The sequence below is a fragment of the Diadema antillarum genome, unplaced genomic scaffold (assembly GCF_040938485.1).
Source record: "Diadema antillarum isolate AM-2024a unplaced genomic scaffold, OU_Dant_1.0 seq00000728_RagTag, whole genome shotgun sequence".
NCBI classification, from domain to species: Eukaryota; Metazoa; Echinodermata; class Echinoidea; order Diadematoida; family Diadematidae; genus Diadema; species Diadema antillarum.
The window spans coordinates 248,008-254,856 of record NW_027271630.1 but is presented as its reverse complement, the minus strand read 5'-3'; the positions used below and the strand labels follow the sequence as shown (position 1 = coordinate 254,856).

The following is a 6,849-nucleotide window of genomic DNA, read 5'->3' as shown; positions in this document are numbered from 1 at the left end:
CAGGAATGCATTAGAAAAGAAGTGGAGCCAAAATCCCTATTGATAACTAACTCTAATAATTCATCCCAAGCTAATTCAAAACTTCTTGGTCTTAATGTGTGGATTGCATTCTAAGCTCGAACTAGGTAATTCATCAGAAATAATTAAAGATGTTGATTTAGCCTGCATATGTGAAACAAAATGGATGATGAGGACGATAAACTTATTCCACAAGGTTTCAAAGTATATTGTAAAGAAAATTTGGACAACAAATTTTGCCAAGGCAGAGTTCACGGTATCTTTATGATATCTAAAGAGCACTGTAATGTATAGGTTTTAGATGACATCAACTCAAATCATGGGCTGTGGACTAAAGTGGAAATAAACCCACTTTTAAGTTCATTCTTGGTGCAGAAAGCCCTTACAAGTCTGAACTTATCCTCTCAAAGACAACTTGGGCAAAGAAGGGAAATTATTCAGCAAAAGTGCCCACATGCAATAAGCGATTTCCTGATGTCCAGCCTCAAACCAGTGCAAAAAAGAAGTGCAAGACAGATAAACCAGTACTAGAGAATGACACTTCATCAAGTAAAGATAATGACGCCGAGTGTATCTACTGCAGTGAACTGTAGAGTGCAGGCAATGATGGCATGATCAAGTACTCAATCTGTTCTGAATAGGCTCATGAAGCTTGCACAGGAAAAAGAGGATGATTCTGATAAAGTATTTGTATGTGATCTCTGTTCTTAAAAGGCTATTCACTGAGATCAGGTCTAGATATGACACAAGACATCAGTGTCAGGATTATAGTTAGTCAATGTTAAAGTTGATATACATTGGCAGCTTAACATGACTTTTTATCATCACTTACGTGATGACATTTTCAAAAAGTTTTATTTCAGTGGTTTTCAGTGGTAGAGATGAGTTGCATTTCCAGTGTTTTATTTGTTAAGAAAAATTGTGAAAGTAAACATCTACGTTCTTCATTTTGAAAAACTGTATTTTGCTCAATAGTCTTTATATTTTCAGAAAAAGAGAGAAAAAAAACCCAAATATCGACCCGTTGTGCTTGGCATCCTTAAAAGCACAGTTTAGACTCAAAGAGTGATTAATGTTCAAAAGTTCAGTTGAAAGTTCTCCAGTTGTCTTTTATATGTGTATAACATCTTTTGGCGATATATTAGCACAGAGATAACAATGCATAAAGGGAATGAAAACCAACATTTTGTTTTGTCTTATAGAATATGTCATGTTAATAAAAAATACTTGTATTCATCCCTTGTGAAGGGGCTCATTTACCAGTGTTGCAAGTTTCAATCTAAGTACATTGGTCAATACAGCAAATCTCAGTACATGTACTAAGTTTTGTACATCCCATTGTACTTATAAGCTAGCAGAATTCAAAGTATGGGCCTAGTAGTTGGTTTCCATGTAATAGTGGTTGTATCAGAAAAAAAGTCCCAAATTCAAGACTTAGAAATCTAGAGAGTAGTGCACATTATTTTAAAGTCTTTGTTACAATTACTTTCCAGTTTAGTCCTATAAATGTTTGAAATGTTTGAAGCTACTATCCCACTTTCATTACACAGCTCTGCCCACTGCATGCTCAGGTATATTACTAAATATAGAACATTAGAACTATGAGGCAATACGGACCTACAGATCCATTTTACCCCAAGGGGGAGTGCCATTATGCCCCAGGGATGGGGCAAGTTGGATTTTTCTTTTGTAAAGTTCATTTTGAGTTTCTTTGGAATTTTACAGTGGTTTTGTTGTTTTGTCGTTGACATAATACATGACATCTATTTCAAACTGTTATATTTTACTGTATTTTCCTCATTGACAGGGGTGGATCAAGGAATTCTGTAAAGGGGGGGGGGGGGCAAAAAATATTTCTAGTGCTACTTCCGGGTTTCATTTCCTTAATTTCTTTTTATTTCTTTTGTTTTAACAAAAAATAAAGGGAGTGCGCGCCCGGTGTGTCACCCTCTGGGTCTGCCTCTGGTTGATGATATCATATTGCAAGTTTGAAATTAAGTGTTCCATTATACCCCAACTTCTCCCACTGCCTCAGCTTATCTTTTTTTCAGTCTTGTGTGTAAAGATGACATAAATATTTTCTAAATACCTAATTCTCTGTTTTACAGATTTATATGGAATAATAACAATGAGAGGGTCAAAAGAAAATATTTGTGTAAGGATCATTTCAAGGGCAGCTTACGCATGGTATAACCTTGTGTGTTCCTTATCATGATATACACACACAATATTGCTTTAGATAATTTTGATTGTTTGTGGAAATGTACAGAAATTTTATTACTGGAAAAGTACTGTCAGAAAAGAGATTTCATTTCAAAGGCACATGACTCTAAAAGTGTATTGAATGAATTACCTTCCTCTCTGATTGCAGACTCTATCAGAACCTGGTATAATTTTGGAGCAAATGCTGCCAAAAAGGAACTCAGAATCAATTTTGGTGTTTTAGGTTCTATTCAAAGTATTTGTTTGTATATAAATAGATATATAAGATCCGAATCAAAAAGTGTTTTTTGTTGTTGTATGAAGAATGATTGGATGAAGGAATGATATATATCAGTGATTTGTTTGATCCTCCACACCCAGTTAGTAAATCGTTTCAAGATCTTATTTTTGATTTTATATTGATCCACAGGATGTGAAATATTCTTTTTTAAACCATATTCCCCCTCAGCACATTCACACACACTACCCAAACTACACACAAAGTGACACACAAAGCACTGTGTGTGTCTAGCCAGCTCTTGAGAAAAACAAAGGGTAAGCTACTTCCACTCAGACTCTAATCTTTCTTCAGGCTGTTTGTGGAAAAATGAAGTTATACCATAGTTGTCGTAAAAAAAAAAAATATAGAGGGACAGCAGAATTTACAACATGCAGCTGCATGCCAAGCACAGAAGTCTAGCTGCACGTGACACATGTTTAGTAGGGTGTGCACGTGATGCATGGGCTTGGTTTACATGGTGTGGGGTCTTCATGCCAATTGTGTAGGCTATAAGATCATGCTGTACACACTAACATATTCGCACATGGATTAAAGAGAACAATATGAGTGTGGGAGAATACAAAGGGAAAATTCTTGGTGACAAGCCAAATGACTATCATGTGCTATTTCATAAAACTTATGATCAAACACCAGTAAAATGGGAGAAGAAAAAAAATCAGTTCATCAATTTGCTTTTTTTTTTCTTGTTGTTTATTCCAACGGGAGCTACATACAGGAACTACACATGTTCCATACAGTAACAATTGCATTTTTTGTGACTTACAATGTCATGTTAATGTGACTTGTTTGTAATACATTGTACATGCATGAATGACAAGCCTGTACTCATACGAGCAGGTCCTTGTCATGGACTACTGGTTATCCTTTGCAGTTGGTTAATAGGGAATAATATTGAAACGCTGTAATTTTGTTAGGTTTGCACTCTATGTCGTTTTCCTTGAAAGCATCACAAGAGTATAAGGATTTCTGCAAAGGCTGGTTGTGCAAATTTATATGAGCTGCAACTATAACCCTGTAGCTACATACGGTACAGATAGGTGCATAATTAGTGTGTGGCAGGGGCGGATCTAGGAATTCTGTAAAGGGAAGGGGGTGAAAAAAAAAAAATATATATATTTCTTTTGGGTTTCCCTGTATTATTTTCTTTTTATTTCCCTTGTTGTAACAAAAAATAAAGCCCCCCCCCCCCCCCATCGATCCGCCCACTGTGTGGTAGCTATGACATAAATGAAACATGCTCCCAGGTATACAGAGACTACTCTACCATAATAACACCCAACAAGGACATTCATATGCAAATAATGTATATGTGCCAAAATTATCTCACAATTAAAATAAAGTGATAACACGCACATCTACATTCAGGAACATAATCAACTTCTTCGCAAAGCAACAATGCAGTAAATATTCTGATGTATGCAAACACTTTCCTTTTTTACAACAATAGATGTCAAATTCATCAAAAACTTCTAACCTATGTAATGATAAGCTACAGTGTAGAATTCATAATTTGAAATGTCAGCAATCACTTGAGAAGTACAAAATAGACAAAGTTTGTCTTGCTCACAAGAAATGGATTCAATTGAACAAAAAATGACTGAATTGACCTGCTTTTACGGTAAGCTCAGAGTTTGTTTTTCATACATTTTTGTAAAAGTACAATCAACTGAACAATCTAACATGTACATTGTAATAACGTATGGAGGAGAATCTGAAATCCTGACAAATCTCCAAAATCATGAATTAGATGAACAAAGATTTTGGTCAAGAATTCAATTGAAGGTATTTTTTTCCCCATGAGCTTTTATAAATATCTACTCAAACATGATAGCATTTTGAAACATGAAGTTCACCTATGTTTACATGAGTTAAATTTTCATGCATTCTAAAATTGAGGGCCCTAGCATCAACAGGTATAACATACAAGTTTTATTAATTTTCCTCTCTCTCTCTCAAAAAAAAGTAGTATTAGAAAACCACTCAATGTGTCCAGAACAATCCAATAAACTCTCAAAAGTAATCACAAATCATTACCAGAATATGCCAGATGGAGGAATAATTAACATCAGAATTGTTAAGGATTGGTAAGCAACATATCCTCATGGACAGGGTTATAGATTTCTGTATTGGTCACAGAGAAGCTGGTACAATGTGTCATGCTCACTGAGATTGCTTGGATTGCAGCGGTCATCAGGTTTTGCAGAGGACACAGAAGTTGTGAAGAAGGAGCCATCTCCTACATCCTTCATGGGAGTCAAGTGAAGCACTCCTGGTTGTCTGTAGATGCCTGAGGACACATTGGGAGAAAGGGCATATGTGAGCTGTCATCCTGTTCAGTTGCTTGGATGGAACAAGATACTCCACATGAGAAATGAAAGATCCCTTGTCTACATATGAAATGAAAATGGAAAGGTGGCCTATAATTTCAAATGGTGGTCTGACTTGCATCCAGCAGTATACTGTAAAACCACAAATATCGACGGCATGAAACTATTGTGAATTTGAGAAGATGGCCTTTTTTGTGGCACAATTAAAATTTTCAAAAATTGCCATTGGCATTGTGTAGACAAAAACTTTTGCATGCAATCCTATTTTGCATTGTACTTTTGTGAACCTTGGCCTCTCACAAAAAAAAAAAAAAAAAAAAAAAAAATTGCAAAAGTCTCAAGCACACAAAAATTTCTGGTTTTAGAGTACACTGTGACTATGACATCTGAAGAAATGACAATGTTAAGTAAGCGATTTGCTAAATAAATCTGAATGGCAAACAATGAGGGTAAAAAAGCCATATTACAGTGTACAGTAAATATTCATGTTACTTTTAATAGTCAACATAAAAAAATATATATATATATGTATATGATCATGATTTTTTTTTTAATACCATGGTACTATGGAAAGGAGATGATTCCTGTCTTTGTTTTTGTTTTTATATGAAATCACTGCACTAGATCAATTCTTCATAATGCGTGTAGATGTTTACTAAGTGCAGATAGTAAGCAAAATATTTTCAACCATGATCTATAGAAACTATCTGGGTAAGAGAAAACCTGCTTCAGGCAAGGCTTGATGTAATTTCCTCCTGTAAGGCCAAAGTCATTTGGATAATACACTGTAGGTCATGTCAAAAAGAAATAAAATCTTGCAGGCAAGTTTGGAAACACAATACACAAAAGTAAAACAAGTAAAAAAGTAAAACACAGAATATCCAAAGCTCAATTACAGTGACCATACACTTGATAAACTCTGACAAAATAACATCCCCCATCTGGGGGTAGTGCAAACTTACATGTACATGTACACTGGGCAGGGCATCACTAACAGAGGAACTCTCTTTGTCTGAGGAGATTGAGTGGCAAAGTGAATCAGGAATCTATAAGCTAACAAAATGAAACAAATAAAAACATACAGAAACATAACAAAAACTAGCAATCCCACATGATTCACATAGCCTGCATTTCGAACAGGGAGGACATCTTGCCCCTGCAATCTGCTGACCAATGCAGCATGGTACACAATTAACTGTCCTGCCCCTGTGAACACCACAAGCCAAATGAATGTGTTCTGAATTATACTCATGTGGCTGAGGTTGTTGCTGTTTGTTTGTTTGTTTGTTTGTTTGTTTGTTTGTTTGTTTTTGGGGATAGGGGAAGTTATGTGAAAATCAGGGTACTATTTCATTAAATCTTACTTCATACAATCAATACATGTTGTAAAACCTTACTATACAATCTAATTTTGTAGATCTATTGTATGATATTAGCTAGAATACTTAATAGTGACATGTTATATTTTGAATATCATTACTTTCTGAATTACATGATGTAGAATCCATGTCAGTTTACACAGAACCATTTCATACTGTTTTATTCTAGCTTTTTCAGATACTTTACTTTCTACTAGTAGTGGACCAAAGAATATGCTTTACATTAGGGTGTCTAATTGCTGCTTGTATTGTCTGACAGGATCAAAACATCTCAGCACATATCATTTTTTCGAGTACTGGATCCTTTCACAGTTTGATACGGATTTATCCATCATTTAGGTGAGATACATCAGTTATTTATTCACCAACACTATTATGAATTTAGAAATTGTGACTCACACACTGTCCAGCTCTTCCAGGAGATTTCTTTGAATGCCCCTTCTGCTGTAGTGGGCATTCAGTGATGTCCTCAGTATACGGCCTTGACAGGTCAAACTCTAGGAAAGTCTCCCTGACATGGTAGTGCAGAATTACTTGCATGTATTTGTTACGTGCCCTCAGTTTGCAACTTCCCTGCAGCAGCGGCATTGTACTCTCGAGTCCAATGGCTGGAAGATGCTGC

The 6,849-nt window shown here is 35.6% G+C and overlaps 1 long non-coding RNA gene across 1 annotated transcript; it reads right to left on the bottom strand.

Moving 5' to 3' along the window:
• Positions 1–3,907: 3,907 nt before the first annotated feature.
• LOC139738196 (uncharacterized) lies at positions 3,908–6,753 on the bottom strand. Its single transcript, XR_011711421.1, has 3 exons — positions 6,629–6,753; positions 5,811–5,901; positions 3,908–4,808 (listed from the first exon to the last, which is right to left on the bottom strand). It is a non-coding gene; the product is annotated as an uncharacterized lncRNA (long non-coding RNA).
• Between the last annotated feature and the right edge of the window lie 96 nt (positions 6,754–6,849).